The following is a 22,367-nucleotide window of genomic DNA, read 5'->3' as shown; positions in this document are numbered from 1 at the left end:
ACAGGTTTAGAACATAGAAGAGCATTGCTCAGCCTCAGGAAAAATGAGGGGAGCACTAATCTAGGAGACATTGAGGTTATATGGACAGCGAGAGAAGCATTCATCAGCCGCAGGGGCAAATAGAAAGAAACCATTGATCAGTTGGATGGGCAGTTTTTAATTAAAGAGTTATCACCTGTACGGCAGCTGCTCGAGTTCTGTAGAGATCATTTTTATGCAGTATTCACCAGCTTTACAATGGAAGGTCATAGACTACATCTCAAAACACAACAAGCAATGAGGTTATTCAAAATAACAAACCAGTATTGGGCCCAGATGAAAAAGATATACTGTGAAAACACTCTTTGCAAAACATACCAAGGACTGGTGATTGACATAGAACCTTGAAAGCTCCACAGTCTGGAAAGAGAAGGAAGCTAGGATATTGATGCTTTACTGCTGCACAACTATGCAGTAAATCTCTGTCTTGCACTCAAGCAGAACAACCTAAAAAGCAATGGCAGGCAGCAGTTCTGTGAGACTTGGAGAGATGCTGGTAACCAGAGAAAGAGAAGGGAATCAAATGTAGAGTGATAACACTTTAAGTGCAACACGGAACAGGGTGAAATGCCAATCTCAAACGTGGAATGAATTGGTAGCCTTGGAGAGTATAAATGAGCTTGTGAGTCAGTCAGCCTATTTATGGATAGAAGGCTACTGCAAATAATACTTTTTGGAGCTGAAGTATCATTGTAAAAATGTGCAAGTACTGCTTTAATTGAGCAATATAAGGCCATCTCAGTATCAGATACTACCTTTGAGGCCTTCAACATATTTACTGTTCCAGTAGCTCCACACAAAGGCAAAGATGTTTCATTCACAGAGGTAGAGCAGAAATTCAAGGATTATTTCAATCCACAGATATTTGAAATAGCAGAGTCTTACAAATTTGGCACAACGAATTGTTAATTGAAAGTCTCGTCCAGACGCTGGGCTGTGGGATGGATTTGTGTGTGGCTTAAATGACAAGCAGGTTTTCTCCTCACTGCTAAATACACACTTATGTTTGACCTGGCTTGCAAGTTGCAACCCAGATGAAAATAGCAGTGAAAAATACCAAATAATTTCCTCTACCACCAAGTACAGACATGATGGCAGCTTATGTAACATATGTGGTAACACTGATTGATGTCACTTTAAGAATAGCATCATGTACTCCAACTGAAGAACCTGCATGAATCAAATGGGATAAAACAGGTTAGGAGAAATAAAGGCATCCAAGCTGCCGAATTTCCAGGCAAGCAGCATGTCCAAGGAATGGAGACACTAGAAGGATTTGTACATGCTGTATATTGATCTGGCTATGGCAGGTAAACTAGAGCAGACTAAAGATGTTATTGCATCTCATTGATTGCAAGAGAAATGAATTGTGCCATATCGTAAAGCCCTCAAGAGAGACCCTATGGAATGTATTGGATGCATTACAAGTACATTGCAGCCTGCCAAGAAATGAAACTGTTGTTCAGCACACGTAACCAGGAGCAGGGGAAATGCTCTTACTTTCTTAAAGGAGCTAAAGCCCAGCAAAGAGTTGCACTTTCCAGGGACATTCATCATAGTTGAGGTTATTTGTGAAATGCAGGAATCCAGCCTGAAGGCATGGCCATTGAATGAGATAGGGCTAACATTAAAATAAAGCATGCAGACATGTGCATAGCTGTCCAAAGTAGATGAGAATAACTGGATGGCAAAAAGAAAAGTGTCCATGCGCTGAAACAAGAGAGAAAAAGCAGAAATATACAGCTTTGATGTTGCAAGTGTACTGTTTAGCTGCAGAAGAAATGTCTGGCATACAAGGAACAATGAAAATATGTGAATTAGAAAATCACATCAATAGATAGTGCAAAATAATGAGGACATTGGAAGTCTGTAGAGTGGATGAGATAAGCCCTGCAGGACAGATACTGGATCAGGTTCAGAGAACTGGGGACAATAAAACACCTGGTGCCAAGCAGGGTCAATTCTGTGGAAGGAACACCCACTAGATATAGAAACATAGAAACATAGAAAATATGTGCAGGAGTAGGCCATTCGGCCCTTTGAGCCTGCACCGCCATTTATTATGATCATGGCTGATCATCCAACTCAGAACACCACCCCAGCCTTCCCTCCATACCCCCTGACCCCCGTAGCCACAAGGGCCATATCTAACTCCCTCTTAAATATAGCCAATGAACTGGCCTCAACTGTTTCCTGTGGCAGAGGATTCCACAGATGCACCACTCTCTGTGTGAAGAAGTTTTTCCTAATCTCAGTCCTAAAAGGCTTCCCCTCTATCCTCAAACTGTGACCCCTCGTTCTGGACTTCCCCAACATCGGGAACAATCTTCCTGCATCTAGCCTGTCCAATCCCTTTAGGATCTTATACGTTTCAATCAGATCCTCACATGGAGAGCAACCAGTGATACTTCGATTTGATGTCTTCTTGAAGCAACCCAGCAAAGTTGAGATGATGCAATTAAAACATGGCTACACAGAAGCCTGCTGGTAGATGCTCTCTGAAGGTCGTAAACCCAAAGAATTAAGAGAGCTATAATGTAGATGTTATTTTACTATACCAGAAAGATGACATTCTTATACTTGAAGATTCACAGTACAGTGATGGGACTGGTAAAGGCACTAATAAAAATTGCTTCAACATGGAATCATTTCAGCCATGCAGCCTACAGCCTAAATTACAGATGTCTTTGTTGGAACATGAAAATGAGAAGCCAATTGCCATTTAATTCAAAATGAATGGATGCAACCAGCAGTACACCCCACTATGGTGTGCTCCAATAACCCTCCTTGAAGCACAGTCCAATGTTCCTCAAGGAGAACCTTAAAGGTTGAGTTTGATGGATAGACTAAGGCAGAGGCAGGAGATCTGTTGGATGTATCAATGTCCAGCTATTTATCATGTAAGGGTGCATTGAGAAATCATGTGGAAATCTGAGAATCTGCCCTGGCATAAGCTGACCCACTTCTCTACCCCAACAATAAATGTCCTGAAGAAGAGTCTCCACCCGAAACATCTACTCTTTATTAATTTCCATAGATACTGTCTGACCTGCTGAGTTCCTTTTGTATGTGTTTCTGCAGAAGATGTTTTGCCAGCCTTGAGTAGAGCAAAAATTATCACTGTTTTCAAAATTCAAAGATTATCAATGCATGTATATGTCACCATACACCAGCTTGGTATTCTTTTTCTTGCAACTACTTATGGGAAAATAAAGAAATACAATAGAATTTATGGAAAAAAAACTATACATTACAAAGACTGAGAAACATCCAATATGCAAAGGAAGACAAACTGTGCAAATAATAAATTTAAAAAGTAAATAAATAATACCGAAAGCAAGAGTTGTGGAGTCCTCCGAAGTAAGTCTAAAGTTTGTGGAGTCAGGTCAGCGTTGAGGTTAGTAAAGTTACCCATGCTGGTTTAGGAGCCTGGTGGTTGGAGGGTAATAACTGATGGTGTAGGACCTAAGGCTCCTGTACCTCCTACCTGATGGTAGTATCAAGAAGAGAGCATGGGGCCTGGATTGGGGGGCTCCTTGATAATGGATGCTGCTTTCTTGTAAACATGTACAATGACGGGGAGGGTTTTGCCTGTGTTGAGTTATGCTGTATCCACCACTTTTTGTAAGCTTTTCCTATTCCTGGACATCGGTGTTTTCATACCAGGCCATGATGCAACCAGTCAGGGTACTCTCCATTGTGCGTCTACAGAATTTTGTCGACGTTTTAGATGACATGCCAAATCTATTCAAACTTCTAAGAAAGTAGAGATGCTGTCGTGCCTTCTATGTGATGGCTCTTATGTGCTGATCCCAGGACACATCCTCTGATATGGTAATGTCAAGGAATTTACAGTTACTGACCCTCTCCACCTCCAGTCCCTAATGAGGATTGGCTCATGGATGATAAGCTTCTTCCTCCTGCAGCTGATTATCAGATGCAATCAATGGGTTCTGGCGTGTAGAATTTGAAAAGCAGAGTTTATATTTAATCTGTTTTAGTAGTTGCTGTGGGACTAACAATTGGAAACAAGACAGCTCCAGGAGATCCTCAGTAAAGTGTGCTCACTGCACATGGAGTAAGGATCAAAATGGATGATTTATTATTCATTGGTGAAGGAGAAACAGAGAAAAAATAAATAATACTTGGAAGCTGAGGGCCTTGATAAGCAGAATTATCTGAAACTGAACATTCAAAAGTTGAATTTCAGAATGAAGGAAGTCTCTTTTCTGACTCACTTGATCTCCCTAGACAGATCCAGTAAAACAAAGGAGATACCATGTGCAAAAGATGTTGCAGGTGTAGATCACATTTTTGTGGGTTTATCAGCTATCTGAACAAGTGTCTGCTTTTTCTCAATGAGATGTGTGAGTCACTTGGACGAGTGACCAGAAAGAATATGGAAAGTGTTGGTAGAGCACTCATGAGCAAACTGACACAGCTCCAGGAGAGGAAAATAGCAGTGTGTTTTAATACTCTAATGAAAAGCTGACATTATCCCTTTAGACAGGTGCCTCAGGAAAAGGTCTTGAAGCAAATATTTTGCAACCGAGTCAAGCAACAGTACATTTTCACAGACTGTTTTTGACAGACATTACGCAAAGATTGAGAAGCTATTAGCTATGATCTTTGGAAAGAAGAATATTTTCCATCAGTGTGGGTTTCCTCTGAGTGCTCCGGTTTCATTCAACATCCCAAGATATGCAGGGCAGTGGGTTAAGTGTTTGCTGTAAATAGTCCCTAGTGGGTAGATGAGAAGTGGAATCTGGAGGCAGTTGATGGGAAGGTGGGGAAAATGAAAATGTTATTAACATATGATTGTAGTAAGGAGCGGAGGAGGAGGAGAAGATGGCGGCGTGACAGCAGCGCGTGCGGCCACTTCGGTGGTGATGTCTGTTACCTGTCAAGTAGGGGACTGTGCACAATTCTGATTTGATGGAGATGGACGTGAGAGTACGGAGGAACATCTGGAAAACTTCTAAAATGCCTGCTTCACTGCCGCTGCTACTGTGTGGTAACGAGAATCTCCGGAGCAGAAGACCCCGAAATCCTCGGCTTTGTTTGTTTCAGCGGCCAGAGCGAGGTCAAAGGTGTTAGGCAGAGGATGGCACTCGGGAGGCTGTATCGGAGAGGCAGGTCGGAAGCTCGAAGTTTTCAGATAGATGGACCCAGTGTCGGCTGTGGTCGGCTGCTTCCAATGCATCGGCAAGTTGACGGTGCCTGATGTTTATGGCAGGGAGTTTCTCCCTTTTGTCGCTTGCTGTGGGGGACTCGGGAGTCGATCGACTCGGGGACTTTTGAGACTTTATTTACCGTGCCCATGGTTTGTTCTTCATCAAATTATGGTATTGCTTTGCACTGCTGTAACTATATGTTATAATTATGTCGTTCGGTCAGTCTTTGGTTTGTCCTGTTTTCTGTGATATCACTCCGAAGAAACATTGTATCATTTCTTAATGCATGTATGCATTTCTAAATGACAATAAAAGAGGACTGAGTGTTCTCATAATCTAATCTAATCTAAATGAATGGTTGATGACCAGTGCAGTGGGGTGAAGGAGCTGCTGTATCTCTCTATGTCTCCATGACTCAGTGGTACACACATTAAAGAACAGTATATGTTAAAAGTGACCAGAAGTCATTTCTGATCATTCCTGTTCTGTCCATTCATTGAGCACCAAAGAGATCACAGATCATTCTTGCGAGAAGTCAATCATACAAAGTAAAGTTTCAGTACTGTCTAAAATATACATTGCTGCAAATGCACATAGCTGAGTCCGTCTCAAGGACACGAGGGATGTTAAAATTCAAATCAATCAACATAGTGAAAGATATTCCAGTCTCTCAGCCACTGATGAAGGTGGTAGAAGAGTCAACTGGACAAGAGGATACAATGCAAAGGCAGAAGCAAGTGATTCAGACAGGATGGGAAAGTGCACAGACACTGATCCTGTTCTCAGACCATCGTCCATGTATAGGATGAACTAGGCAGGGAAAATGACTTGCTCTTCAAAAGCGAAGTGACAACTGTTCATAAATAATTATCTAAAGGCATGGTCAAAGACTTACACTTCTCACATGTGGAGGTGAATGGTTGCCTGCACAGAATAAATGGGAAAGCAGAAGCCGTGTGCAGAATCCAAGATGTTAGATGGCTAGAAGGAAACCAGCCAAAGAAAATACATCATTCCCCATTAACTCCCAGGAAGGCACTGGGAAAGATTTAAGGAAGGTCTGTTTCACCCTTATCTTAAGGCAGTTTGTTTCTTTTTTCAATTTTTTTTCAGAGAAAGTGTTCTTTGAGAGCAACGACTCGACTCAGTGCTGGGTATGGAAACACTGTAGTTCTGATCACAGTTAAAAAGCCACAGTTCCCAGTAGACAACCTCTTGTCACATTCTCAGACTTATGGAATGGAAGGGAATGCTGTGAAGGAGGGATCAGACTGCTGAAAGAAGATAACACACAGTTCAACTGTATCATAACATGAAGACAAAGGTATTTCTGACACTCATTTTCTTTTTCTGGATCTCTCAGTCTCCATTTTGGGCACCAGACTTGCCACTGACATCACCTATAAGTCTAACATCTCCCACAACTACCTTCACTATACTTCCTCCCACCCTTTCCCTGTAACGACCATCCCTTTATCTCGTCTCTGCCTTACTCAAGTTGAAGTCTTCTGCTCTTCAGCCTTTGAACAGTCTTCTGGAAACATGACTTCCCCTCTGTTCTAGGTGATGGAGATGTTGCATACATCTCCTCTATTTCACACAAGTCTGCTCTCGCCTGCCCTCTCTTCAGGTGGTACAGCAATAGATTTCCCTGATCCTTATATTTCACCCCACCTAGGTCCATATCCAACACCTCATCCTGTGCCATTTACACCAACTCCAACATGATCCCACCACAGTCCCATCTCATCCTTCGACCCCATTTTTGCTCTCCACAGGGACCCACTATATGCATGATGCCTTTGTCCACTTATCCCTTTCTATCCATCCCCCTCTGTCCCTTGCCACTTCTCACTGCAGCCATAGGAAGTGTAACACCTGTCTCTTACCTCCTCCCTTACCACCATCTAGAGACATGAAGTGCCTTTCCAGTTGAGGTAGAGGTTCATCTGCACCATATCTCACGAAATGGCCGCACGTAAATTGGTGAAGCCAAGCATAGATTTGGTGACCATTTTGCAAAGTACCTACATCCTGTCTACAAGGGGCATCTCAGGCTTCTGGCTGCATGTCGTTTTAACCCTCTTCCCCACTCCCTCACTGACCTATCTGTCCTTGACCTTTCCCATTGTTGCAGGAATACCAAACGTGAATTAGAAGAATTCGTATTCCATTTGCTGAGGAAACCCTGCATATCAGGCAGCTTCTGTGGAGAGGAAGACACAGCCAAGTTGAGCAGTCCTGCCCGAAACATCAATTACTCCTGAAGATGGGTCTTGGGCCTGAAATGTCCATGAGATTAAGCCAACATTAGGAGGACATCAGAAAGGCAGTGGTGTCTGCATCTACCACACTCCAGATTATATGCTGAAGGAGGGTGTCCAATTTTGGTGGAACTGGATGACTGCTGAAGAAATATTTCTGACCTAACCAACAATCTAGATACTGAGGGTAGACTGCTAACCCTGCAGTGACAATATCGCACTTCAAAAGCAAATCCCTGGTGTCCCATCATCAGTTGGGACTGAATTTAGAATGGTAATTCTTTGGCCTACGTATGTGGAAGACTATGTGGTAATATAAAGCAGAGACTGGGAACTTGTTTAGTTTGTTTGTTTCTTTTTACCCTTTTGGGTTTTTTTTTTATTCTGTCGTTCATCGTTACCGTTGGGTGCCTGTCATATCCAACGATGACAGGAGACCTGTGTAGGAGAGTTATTAAAGTGGAAAGGCAGTTGCATTCGAGCAGATCCACTCTCTTGACCTTGGAAGTCCGGATTCAGTGGTACGAGTAGTCGTGACAAACTGGGATCTTCCTTGGTTGTAGTGGATGAATATGACTTCCTCTGTGCCTTGTCATACCCTTCACTCTCAACAAAGTGTTGGAAAACCACCTTCATGACCACAGGGTCTCACAGTTGATCTCATCCACCCAGTCCACCAGAGCTGACTTCACATGCTAGGATAGGCGTGCCCCTACTTCACTGGGGTATGAGACTCACCACCTAGCCCCAGCTGGTTTAGCCCACCTGTCAAAGCAGTGTACCGGGGTGAGACCACTGTTGCATACTAACAGCTATTTGGAGCCGTAGATGAAAGCTGAGGTTTAGGTGGGGCCCAAAGTTAAGTGGGCTGTCCTAGAATAGACATGATAAGCTCCTTCATCAGAGGAGCCACCTTTGCATGCACACCCCATACACCCCTTTTCATTATTAACAGAATGATATATGGCAGCTTTGGTTGATACCAATTTTAATTGTGCCTTGCGTCGTGTAGAAGCTCAGTAAGTTTGTGAAATAAGCATGCAATCGAACTGTTGTTTCAGAATTCTACAGGACCTCATGAATGAAGGACACTACTAGCATTTCTTTTGTTAGCTTATTTTATCATCCATTCTCAATATCTTAAAGGGGCTGAGATGGCTCTTACTTTCAGAACCGGTGACAAAATCTCAATTCCTGAAGCAGGTAAAATATTAAGTGGCATAAGTTCTTCTGTAGGTTCATTGCAGTAAAATGGGGCTGGGCTTTACCACCTGACATGTGGAAGTTAACCCCACATTTTTTGAAAGACATCAATAGTCCTTAAATTGAGATACGTGGATAACTTTTTTATTTGCTGATAAAGATTGACCAGAACTCTGATCTACTTCAGAAATTGCTAATATTTTGTTACTATTCATTGGATTGCAGTACTTTGTATGTATGTTATAGATCCCATGCCACTATACAAAAAAGTACATAGAGTCTTTCCAGAGCCTGAACAAAAATCCACTCACAAACAATGTCATTATAAAAAACTTATTGAATTTCATTGCTGTTTGAAGTTTTTTTTAATGGGTGCCTACTAATATGAGGGCAATTACTTACTTCATAATAAATAACTTTATGTCCAATAGGGCAATTTTCTTGGCTAGTGTCAAATATTTTCAAGGCAATGGTCTCACATACAAAATAATCAAAAATCACTGATTCTGAATCGGTGTCCATCAGCCTAAATGGATAACATAACTCAAGCACACGCAAGTGATGCAACTGTCCGTTCTAAGCACGGTGTAGTGCCTAATGGTCACACAAGTGCACAATCATCTCCTGTCCCAATTAAGTGGCATAGTGTCCCAAATAAACAAAGATAATCCCAGCTATTATCTCAATTAGTCCTTGTTCTTTAAGAGTTGTCCCAAATAAGCGGCTGTCCCAATTAACCGATCCACTGTGTTTATAAGATGTGACAAGGTTGTCTATAAGCATATGTGCTCTGATACCACACTACCTTAACACTATCCCTCCAAGGAATCCCACAAGATTCTAGAACAGATGTTTTAAGATTAGGTATGATCTGTCAATTCACAAGCTGCTTGGAAGAAACACTATATACTTCCTTGAAGATTGCCATTTTCAAAGATAAACCAAGCAAATTTGGATCATCTCCATGAAATTGGTAACTACTTGTCCACATTGAGGCCAGGAGAAAACCTTCCCTGTTCTGAGAAATTTTGCTGCCTCTCAACCAAAGACACAGATTAAGGTTCCTGAAGTTAGTTCAGAATATCTTCAATCGTGCCCCAGGAAAGTTGTTGTGCTGTGTACTATGGGCAGAAGAAATAACTTGAGAAGTTCCTGAGTCAGAAATACTGTAACTCTAGAAACTACTCAGAGTTCTGATTTCATTCGTCAAAGGTGACCTGATAGAGATAGAGTGGACAGCCAGCACCTTTTTCCCAGGGTTAATAAGAGAGGGCATAATTTTAATGTGACTGAAGGAATGTATAGGGGATATCAGAGGTAAGTGTTTTTATACAGAGAGTGCTGAGTACATGGATGGCAGTAGAAGTAGATACATGAAGGGCATTTAAGACACCCTTAGGTAGGCACATAGATGAACGAAAAATGGAGGGTTTTGTGGGAGGGAAGCATGAGATCAATTTTAGAGAAGGTTTAAGGGTTGGCACAACATTATGGGCTGAAGGGCCTGTACAGTCCTGTACTGTCCTACATTCTATCTTCTATGTGGAATTTCTATCCAATATTTTCTTCTACCGTCCTATCCACCATTAGTTAATTAATCAATTAAATATTAGTTACATTATTCATTGCATTTATTAAATTGATATTAAAATATAATTTAAATAAATGACACAATTAACCATTAGTACAAAGCAATCCTTTAAGATCAAACATATTCTGTATAAATCCATGAGTACTTTGGTCACTTTTCCTGCCAACCAAATTATTAAGCATGCTACGACCTTGACAGTCCTTCATGTTTTGTTTGAATAAGAAACACTGGTGAACTAGTGACTTAAAATATGCAGCAGCAGGTGAAATTCTTGTTAGAAAAATTAAGTCCAAGTATTTAACGGACATTATTCTCCCCCAGAGGAAGGGACGGAAAAATTCCAAGACATCAATCACAATTCCCTCTGGGTAAAGGACTCTCAGTGCATGTTCAGTGATAACAGCTGGCAGGAAGGAATAGGCCAATTCTTTGATCGCACGGATGATGGACATGGTTGCCTTTTTCGTAAATTGAGGATGTGTGAATTGAAAAGGAGGTCACATCAGATGATTTGGTCACGTCAGTATAATAAATCCTCAATTAGAACTAAAAACTGTGGAAATAATCAGCCATGGAAGAAACATTTGTTAACTTTTGAATGTGGGACCTTTGCCAGAATCATGGTTATGGCTGCATGGGTCTGTAGTGGTCATCATCATGGGGCTGCAGACCAACGGTCCCACAGTGCAACAGTGAACAGAGATGCTGCCTCGCAATGCTGGAGACCCAAGGACAATCCTGACCTCAGGGGATGACTGTGTGGAGTTCACATGTTCTCCCTGTGGCTATGTGAGTATCCTTTGAGTGCTCCAGTTTCCTCCCACATCCTAAAGTTAGTAGGTTAATTAGCTTTTCTAAATTACAGCTGTAAATTAATAAGAATGTGGCAAGCATTGACATGGAATGAATGTAGCTCAAGTGTAAATGGGTGGATGACGGTCAGTGGGGACATGGTAAGCTAAACGGTCTATGCTTCTGTGACTCATTGGATTGAAAAAGAAAAGGATCTAAAAAGGAAACGAGCAGTCATGTAAAACCTTTGATGCTGGAAAGCACATCAAGGTATTACACAGGAGCATCAAACTGACGCTGACAAAATGGGAGAATTAGGTCATGTGAGCAAAACCTTAGGCAAAAAAATAACGCCAACTCTTAAAGGAGCTGCAGGAGTGTGAAGGAGGGTGTTCGAGAGCTTATGGTCGAGATAGTCAAAGACATGGTTGCTAATATTGGGAAAGGAAGTGAAGCAAGTAAAATAAATTAGGATTGGAGAAATGTTGAATTATTATTGAAAGACCAGGGGATGTTACAGAGGTGAAGCACCATTGAAGTATTTGAACAAGTGGTAAAGAATATTGAAATCAATGTGTTCCTGGACTGGGAATTAATGGAAATGGTTAAAGCAAGAAAAACTGAGAGTCCAGACTGCTAATAATTTCACAGGGATGGAAGATAATTTCGCAGGCAGGGGGATAAAGGGATCAGCCATGATGAAATGCTGGGGCAGACACGACAGCCAAATGGCCGAGTTCTGCTCCTATGTCTCTTGGTCTTATGGTCTTATAAGATTTAATAGCAGTTGTCACTAATATAGTAGAAAGTCAAAGAGTAGAGAAGTTCCAGAACAATTGGTGAATAATTTGTTTATAATTTTAACCTATGTTTTCCATAGTCAGAAACATTTAAAATGTTTAAATCCAACACTGCTGCGTATCCCAAACTCTGAGACCAGGGAGGTAATGAATTTGCAAGGAAAAACACAAGATGGCAGAGCATTAACTCAGCTGCTTTTTCTGTCAAAGACTTGTTATTCATGTGAACTTGATGAGGAGAGTGCAGCATTTTGTGAATTTCTGCTGACCGAATTTAGTTACGATGGATGCAGCACACCACCAATCCATTGGAGTATGAGATAAATAGTGGAATGAACCTCGCAGGGTGTGAGAAAGTTTGTTGTGCTTCAGGCACAATAACAGGAGGCAAATATGGACAATCTGTTTGATGCTTACTTCTTTTAAAAAGTACCAAAAAAGTAACAAAAGAAAGTACATATATACAGGGAAGAAAAAAGGCTTATTCCAACACTGTAAGAATATCCTGATTCATAACCAACAAGGGCTTATTTGCGCAATTTTAAATAATGCAAGAAGACTTGCAGGTGAAGGTCCTTTTTAAATCTTTTTCTCATGCCACACTTTCTCGAGCTTAGTAAGCAAATGGACTTGCTGGCAAGGAACCCTTGGGAATTAAGGTAGAGAAACACTGAAACAGTCCGTTTGACCTGAAGATATTGCATATTTCTTTATTTTGAAGTTAATATCTTAGAATTGAAGAAAAAATATACATGTATTTAAGAGGCAACATCTGAAAATTTTCAGCAAATCTTGAAGGATGTACAAATCCGTCATAGCATCAAAACTCCTAAAGCAGTTCTGACCCATGTGTAATCTGCTTATTCTTTCACAAATGAGTAGATAACGTAGTTTATGGTATTCCCTAGGACTTTGCAATAAAATCTTTTTCTGGAGCTAGTAATACCCAATATAAAATCAAGAGGGAAGGTCATTGAGGTTGTTCGGTAAAGTGAGACTATTGTAACGCTAAGTAGAGACATAAGGAAGAGAGACATCTGGAAGGCTGAGCTCAACTGACTGCAACAACACAGTATCCTTTGTAATTTTGGCTTTGGCTGTAACTATGCATCATTTAACTTGCAAAAAATGGCAAGTGTTTGACTCTTGGTCCAAGAATTCATCCTTGGCAGATATGTCATATAGTATTACAAAATTTACATTCCTAACAGAACCAAGTCACACGGATCAGGAGAGGATGTAAGAAAACTTGGACAATGACTGTCAAGTAATTCAATGCCCTAGTGTTGAAACATACTTGTATAAGTGTAAATCAGAAATTATCCAACTGGCATTTCTTTGGAATGTGGTTTAATGCTGTGAGGAAAATGTGCCACGTTTACCCTTGGCTCGGTGGTGACATTCTCGCCGCTGACTTTGAAATATTTTGAAGTTGAAGCCCCATGGTAGATTTGAGCACTGACCTTTCAGTACTCAACAGCTGGACCGCTGCGGCCTCTCAAATGAGATACTAAGCCGGAATTCTGTTTGCTCTTCTGAACAGAAGCATTCCCCATATATCATGCTTTAAAATAAACTCTAATCAAGTCACTAACTGATTAACTAACTAGTTATATAATTACTAGTTGTGCAAATATTGGCTGCATTATCCGCATGCAACAATAATCACGCTTTGAAAGTAATTACTTGGTTTTCCAAGCAATTTTGGAAGTCTAATGTACATTCTAATGTATATTTGCACATTTTATCGGAAACTTATACAGGCCAGCAGCACAAATCTTAAGGAATAAGATGTTTATAGAGCTTAAGGAGCAGTTACTTTCCCTCATCCATCAGCCTCTTGAACCAGAGGAGATAACTTCACTCTACTTCACTCATCCGACTCTGAACTGGTTTCACACCAAGGGACTCATTTTCAAGGACGTTACAGCTCATGTTCTCAACATTTATTTCTTTATTATTATTATGACTATACGTTTCTCTTTTTTGTATTTGCAATTTCTTGCTTTTTGCACATCGGCTGTTTGTCTTTGCAGTTTTTCATTGATTATATTGTGTTTCTTTGTATTTACTGTATATGCCTGAGAGAAAGAGATTCTGAGGGTAGTATATGATGACATATACTGTATGCACTTTGATAATAAATCATTTCAAATATTTGAACTTTAAGACAGTATCCACTATAAGATTATTAAAAAAAAGTTTCATGCCACAACTTTAAAAATCCATCAGTGTCTATCACTGAAGTCTTGGTTAATTATTATTCTTTATCCCACACCTAAAACAGTTAAGTACGGTACTATAATTCTTTCTGTAAGTGGTTGTGAAAGAGCAGGGAAATTGATTAGATTTTTAAAAGGTGTAATTAATATTGTGGTAGTCCTTTGGATTCGAAGAAGACATGCTGTTATTCAGTTCATCTGTGGAAAAACTTCTGTGATGAATCGCACAACAGAAACCTGTGTGTGATGGTGGAACAGCCATTGTACAGGGGCAATCCCACTCTCTTGGCAGAAGAGACCTTGATCCAGTGACACGGACAACCGGTACGGCTGGAGAGCTCTCCTGCTTCAGTGGATGACCAGGACGTCTAAGTGCCTTGTCGTGCTCTTAGGGCCCTACAACGCCTACTGGGCCTGTCTTCTTGACCGTTGGACCATTAATCAGTCTCCTCCACTCAATCTGCCAGGGCCAGACTACACACACTGGGATAGACAGATCCCCTACCTCACCGAAGGTCGAAGATCCGTCAGCTACCCTCACCTGGTTTGGCCTGTCTGCCAAGATGGTTTACCGGGGCGTGGCCGCTGCGCGTGTTACAGCTACTTGGAGCCACAGGTGAGAGCTGAGCGCCAGGTGGGGACCAAAGGTAGAGGAGCTGCCCTGAAAAGGGCACAGCAGGCCCCCCACCAGAGGTGCTACCCCTCCTAGACACCCCATAACTAATAAAAGAGACAATATTGAACAGTTCATGTGGAGAAATACTAATCCATTAGAGAGATTTTGTCGCCCAATATTTCAAGACAAATTTATGTAAATCAATCCTGCATTTGCTTACAGGAATCTCATAACAATTCTTGCCAATTGAACCATTTTGTTGCTGTAGTGCAGGAAACACTAAGAGCTAAACTAGAGCTCTCTAGGAAGAAACGGAGCCAGCATCTGTACCTACAACTATACGCACATCATCACTAACGGTGCTATAATGCTGATCTGTTTTATTTTTGCGATCAGAAGCAGGTGGAGAGACTTTGCCTGGGATAAGGGAAGGATCCCTTTATTTGGGTTTGCTGCAACATGTCAGATTCACAGTTTGTTGTCTTTTGCACATTGGTTTTTTGTCCAAACTGTTGGGTGCAGTCTTTCATTGATTCTATTATGATTCTTGGATTTACTGAGAATGCCCGCAAGTAAAAGAATCTCAGGGGTGTATAAGATGATACATATGTACTTCGATAAAAAGTTTACTTTGAACTTTGAATTTCCAAAAGGACCTTCACTCCAATGAAGTGCAGAAGTAGCATATTTGAAATAATCATAGAATTCATAGAACAGTACAACTCAAAATGACCTAAAATGTTGAGCTGAGCTTTTAACCTGCTCCAAGATCAATCTACCTCTTCCCTCCTATATAGCTCTCCATTTCTCCTTCCTTCATCAATGTGCATATTAAAAGCTACCTATTAGCTCAATCAAATCTGCAGGGAAGCATTTCTCTACATGAGCGGACTGGTCTGATTGTAAATGCCTTTCATTCATTGCATCTTCCTAAACGTTAATTTTCTATTTCCTCTAACTACATATCTTTCTCATTTCCCATACGCTTTAATGTCTAATTCACTCAGCTATTCACTTACCACTCCTACAATAAACCAGTTCTGATTTTCTAATTATATTCTACAGCAATTAAAATACCTTGTCTTTCAAACAACTATACTATTCCCTCTTAAAATAATACAGACTCAACTTCATACAGTTTATGATGCATCTCCACACTTCTCCGCAGGGTATGTGGTAACAACTCACTGATGGGTCATTCTGTTTAATCTCCTGTTTGTTGGCTTTGTCATAACCAGTTTAGATAGATAGATGGATACTTTATTGATTGCAAAGGAAATTACTGTGTCACAGTAGCATTACAAGTGCACATTTATACAAATATTAGAAGAGAAGTAAGAAAAAATAAAAATAATTTACCTTAAAAATAAGAAGTACAAAATTTCTTCCCCAGCTATAGGTTGACTCATTGTAGAGCCTAACGGCCAAGGGTAAGAATGACCTCATACAGTGATCTTTGGAGCAGTGCACTTGTCTTAATCTATACTGAAAGTGCTCCTCTGTTCAGCTACGGTGGAATGCAGAGGGTGAGAAACGTTGTCCAGAATTGCCAGGATTTTCTGCAGGGTCCTTTGTTCTACCACAGCCTTCATTGTGTCCAGTTTGACTCATTTAACAGAGCCAGCGTTTCTAATCAGTTTATTGAGCCTGTTGGCATCACCCATATTGATGCCATTGCCCCAGCACACCACTGCATAGAAGGTTGTACTGGCAACATCAGATTGGTAAAACATGTGAAGGAAAGGCTTGCATACTCCAAAGGACCTCAATCTCCTCAGGAAGTAGAAATGACTCTAAACCTTCTTGTACACAGCCTCTGTGTTGGTGCTCCACTCAAGTCTGTCATCCAGGTACTTGTGGGTCCTCACCACGTCAATAGTATCAAGGAGCAATGCAGGCTTGGTCTTCCTAAAGTCCATCACCATCTCCTTTGTCTTACTGATGTTGAGCTGCAGATGATTCAACTTCCATCATTTGACAAAGCCCTCCACCAGGGCCCTGTATTCATCCTCCTGTCCTCCCTTTATACACCCAACTATTGCAGAGCCATCAGAGAATTTCTGCAGCTGACATGATTCAGTGTTGTACCTAAAGTCTGAAGTATACAGGGTATACAGGGTAAACAGGAAGGAAGCCAAACTGTGGCCTGCCAGTCAGGTAGTCTATTATCCAGGATACAATGGAAGTGCCAACCTGCACTGAACGGTGCTTTTCCCCCAGTGATGAAGACTGTATGGTACTGAAAGCATTAGAATAATCAAAAAACATGATCTTCACAGTGCTGCCCTGCTTATCCAAATGGGAGTAGGTCTGTTCAGAAGGTAGATGACAACATCGTCAATTCCAATTTGCTTCTGGTAGGCAAACTGTAGGGGATCAAGAGCTGATCTGATCAGGAGTCAGAGGTGAGCCAGAACAAGCTTCACTAGGATCTTCATGATGTGTGAGGTCAGGGCCACTGGGTGGTCATCATTTATGACTTTCAGTCCACCTTTCTTGGGTTCTGGGTCCACATATGATGTTTTCCACATAGTCAGGACTCTTTCCAGGCTGAAACTCAGATTGCAAAAAAGCTGGAGAACTCCACACAGCTGCTTAGCACACTCCTTCAGGACCTTGGGGTTCACACCTTCTGGTCCCAATGCTTTGCAATGTCTATGTTCCCCCAGAGCCCTTCTCACATCTCAGTAGAGAAGGTGAGTCCATGATGACTGGGAAGTTGGTGAAAGGTGGGGGCTGGGGGAGGTGAAGATCGGAACAATAGCAGTTGGTATGTGGTAGGTGCAGGGGAAGCAAGGGGTGTGGACATCTGTAGCCTGTGTTCTTCATCCACATGTTGAACTAAGGGGGAAGGAGGGAAGAGGGGAGGCGTTGGTGCTGAGGGAGCATTGGGTGTCTTGACACCTGCGTTGATGTGCTGAGGGGAGTATGAACAGGAGGGTAATTGTCAAACCTACTGAAGAATTGGTTTAACTTATTAGCCCATTCACGACTACATTACAAGGCTCTACAGCTAGTCTGATTGAAGCCAGTGATGTGCTTTATGCCTCTCCACACCTCCGGTGTACTACTCCACCCAAGTTTGTTCTCCAAAGTCAGTTACTACAAATGAATTCGAAATACTACACATTGGAGGTAGGAAAGCTAAAAGTATTATAGGTTTTATCACAATATATCACATTTAAAAAGCCAAGAGGTAGCAACAATGTTGTACTGTCTCGTATTTTATGAAGATACAGTAGTGGTATATTACATAAGTCAATGAGGTCCATCCAGAAAGAAAAAAGTAAATGAAGTTCAAGAGCAAAAAATGAGAGAAATTACTTCACACTTCAGGTTTCTGATATACACATATTATATCACTATGTTTAAAAAGCTCTTAGCCACTATAGACAAGGGACATCCCCCGGTCCAAAGAATTTGGGCATGGTTTGACAGAGTTAAGGTTTGGTGTCATTCTGTGCCTTCCCTCCTACTACCCACACAGTGAATAATTGTGCCAAGTTTTGCCAATGCCAACTGTCAAAAATGCCAAAGTTCTTCCTTGCTAATCCTCCAGCTAATGTCCACTCTAATTTTCAGTGCAGGAGCAGAGTGTTATTTGAATCTGAACCAACTAACATGCAAGTCCAAATCGACAAAAACAGGCCAAGCTCGTCTTAATGCACTGTAGAAACAAGTAACCCAGGCATTGGAATAGAAAACCTACTGTAGACAGGTTCTAAGAATGCAATAACAACCACATTTGCCTGGAAATCACACTGATTTCCAAACAGTACATTTCAAAGGGAGGAGAAGATGGCGGCATGACGCAGCTTGCAGCAGCCTCTCCAGTGAATGATATCTGTTATTTGTCAGGTAGAATGCCGTGCACTATCGTGATTTGATGTAGCCAGACCTGAGAGTACGGAGGAACATCTGGTGAAACTTCTGAAATGCCTGTTTCACTGTCATTGCTACTGTGTGATCTAGAATCTCCGGAGGGGAAAGCCCTGATTCCTCGGCTTTGCTTGTTGCTCAGCGGCTGAGGCGGGGTCGAAGCACTCGGCAGAGATGGTGCTCGGTGCTCGGTGTCGGAGGCTCAAAGTTTTCAGACGGACTCAGAGTCGGCTGCGGTCGAGTGCTCCAATGCATCGGCAAGTTTGCAGCACTTCCGTCTGCGTGAGATGATGGGGCTATCGGGACTTGAGACTTTTTTTTACCATGTCCATGGTCTGCTCTTTATCAAATTACAGTATTGCTTTGCACTGTTGTAACCATATGTTATAATTATGTGGTTTTATCAGTTAGTCTTGGTTTGTCCTGTGTTTCTGTGATATCTTTCTGAAGGAACATTGTATCATTTCTTAATGCATGCATTTCTAAATGACAATAAATGAGGACTGATTGTCCTCATAATCTGAAAAAAAATGAAGAAGTAAAACAGAAAATGATATGTAAAGAGACTGATGATTTAAAAAGAAGAAACTTGCTCTGTTAAGTTAAAAGGATTAAAATAAACAAATCACAATTCATATTATACACCCCAGATTCAAGTTATGGCAAAAGGCAGCTTGTAATTGTGAGGAATTCTTTTGTTAAGAAGGACCACTGATGTCACACAAATTGAAAGAGTCTGGAAACTGGTTGGAAATTCCAATTGACTGCAGCTGTCTTTATAGACTCTAGAGAAATGCAAAAAGCCCTTTACAGTGAAAGTATTTGGAAGAAAGGTTTTCCACAGTGACATCAGGCACAGTGAGGTAATACTGGCACCGTGGAGAGGGAATGGACATTTTATCTAATGACTTAGACTGCATTATTCCTATCACAATATGTTCAGCAGGCACTGCAGTAAAATATTCTTAAAATATTTTATCGGACCAAAGGGGAAATTTGGATTTTCTTTGTACTTCGTTCTGACATGCCGTTACACATGTTACAACTAACTAAAGTAATCTTATTTTCTCTTGTGAAAAACTGTTGCCTCCAGTGTCTTTGTAAGCTAGAAATATAGTCCATTCCTTAACATCGAAATATGCCAAATTGAATTAGAGTCAAATATGTAATCCTGAAGTGTAGTAATTGCTATATTATAAAAAACACTGTCAACAACTTGTACACAGTAAAGTTCCACAGCTTCAGTCTTCTTGCTTGATGGCTAAGCATTGGTCAGGGCATTAGTGGGCAGCTCCATAGATCATAGAACATAGAACACAGAACTGTACAGCACCTTATCAGCCCTATGGCCCATGATATTTGGCCCAATCAGTATAAACATATTCCATAATCAATGTAACTCTTTCCTTGTTAACAGCCCATAACCATACATTTCCTTACACTTATGTGCCTATCTGAGACTCTTAAATGTCCCTATTGTATCTGCCTCCACCACCATCCTTATCAGTGCATTCTAAGCACCCACAACTCTGTGCAAAAAACCTACCTCTGACATCTCCACCAGACTTTCCTCCACTCAAATTAAATGGACCCTGAATAGTCTCCTGTAGTTCTTTGCTTCCACCTAAGAGCAAAGACAAGGTTGTGGTTTGACAACTCTTCTACAAAATGCCACTTTTGGCAGGATAAGTTTCGATGGTGTAGTCAAATTCCTTGAGTGATACTTGAACCATCATTCTCAGACAGAGTGTGACCTCTAAGCCAGGATTGAAACTATGAATCATCCTGTCTCTTCTAGATTCCCCTTCTCTGGTGTACTAACCACCTCTGTAAAGCAACAAGGCATACCTGTAATTCATTACATGAACCAGTATTAGAAATCACACAGCTAATTAAAATCATATCTGTGAGGTCAACAGGTGACAAATACTGCCCTCATTTCCTCAGTCTTTCATTTGTCCCATAAAGATGTTGGCTATCAGTAGGCCACTAATAATGATTGTAGCTTTACATTCTTGGTACTGGACAATGCCCCTTCCCTCAGCCATCTAAGTGTCAACCTTGGCATTCTCTTCCCTCTGTGTAAGATTATGGGCTCAAGTCACTGCCCAGAGGCACAAGAATATAATCTATGCTAACATTACACTACAATACTAAGTGAGTGCTGCATTCTTGGGCAGTGATGACTTTCATGTAAAGTAGTAGAGTAAGATGCATATGAGCTCTCAAGTGGGCATAAAAAAATCCAATGCCACTATGCAAAACGTATGTGTGTTTTCCCCATTGTTCTGACTGGTGTTTACTACTTAAGCAACAGACCAAAAAAAATGAACTAGTTACCTCACTACTGTTAAAGTTTTCATGCTGTGCATAAATCTGCTTGTACACATTTCTATAAACATAACTATGGTGATGTTTCCTTAAGGTTATTATAGCTGGGGTTGGTTGTGGGGTCAAGCTCCCGTTACCTATTAACGGCTCCCAATGGCTTGCATCTCAAATAACCTCTGGCACCCAAGTCCAGCTCCTGGCCTTCACATGTGGCTTAGCTACTACGCCCAGCGGAACCGTTTCTACTGACAGGAGATGGGACAAATGCAGATTACTGGCTCCTTAAGACCAGTTGGGGCAGATGGGGCTTGTCAGCAATGATTGGAAGCTCATCCAGGAGAAGGAAAACTCTGATCTCAAGCCTCCACTGCCTTATAGCTATACCCACTTACAGGAAAGGCTTCATGAGTAAATCCTGAGGAAAAATCTGGAGCTGGAATCCCTACGGCAGTCCTACATTCAACACAAACTGAATCGGTGCCAAACTGAATGGGTCTCTGCCATTCCTTTGGATTCATCAGCTGCGTGGAGAGGGTGAGCCTGCAACATGGGCAACAGCTTACTCGCCATATCGTCCTGACCTGGTTTGCACATCATGTAGACAGCTGGGGTGCAACATCCATGCAACAGAGGGCCTCATACCTATGGTGACTACATTTCAACATATTGGAATATTTTGACATTGAGAGCAAGAAATAATGCAAGATCTTAGATTACTTCCAAATAATCCTCTACTTCCACTACCATTGCCACTCAAAAGAAACATGAACATTTATGATTCAGTCCTACATATATGACGGAATTACATAGAGAGACCATTCAACCCACCAGACTATGTCAGCACTTGTACACAACTCTAGTTTCCTCCCACCTTTTGTCATTTAAATCTATTGGTAAAGCCCTCTATCTAACCCTCATATGGTTGTGCTGCCTCCCCTTAACTAGAGCTGCACTACTGTTTTAAACATTTCGGTCTCGTAACAAATTCCACATTCTCACCACTTTCCAAAGACCTTTCTTCTGAATTCCCAGCTGAATTTCGTGATGACAATGTCAAAGTGGAGTTTCATTCACAAGTACATGTATGCACAAGTGCAATTATAAAAAAGTTATTTGCAGCAGCAACTTGACTTGTTTTCATGCTCTTCCCCACAAATCAAAACATCTCTTTGCATCCTTTCAATCAAAACTTCAGATTTTTAAAGACATCAGTCAGGTGGGCCCACAAATTTTATTTTCAAGAAGAATAAAATAATAGTTATTAGTAACTTCCAGGAGAAAACTTACTCAACTAATGATAGCCTGCCCACCATACAGTGGAGAAGGAATGCAGGATTATTCCTAGGACTGTGACTTCAGCCAGAATGGTATTAGCATCTTTGGGCTCAAGTAGGAAAACTACATACCAGATTCTATATAGATTATTATCAGTTGCCTCATAAAGAAGGCAAGTAAA

Source organism: Mobula birostris, chromosome 1, assembly GCF_030028105.1.
Source record: "Mobula birostris isolate sMobBir1 chromosome 1, sMobBir1.hap1, whole genome shotgun sequence".
In the NCBI taxonomy this organism is placed as follows: Eukaryota; Metazoa; Chordata; class Chondrichthyes; order Myliobatiformes; family Myliobatidae; genus Mobula; species Mobula birostris.
Note: the sequence above shows the minus strand (reverse complement) of the source record.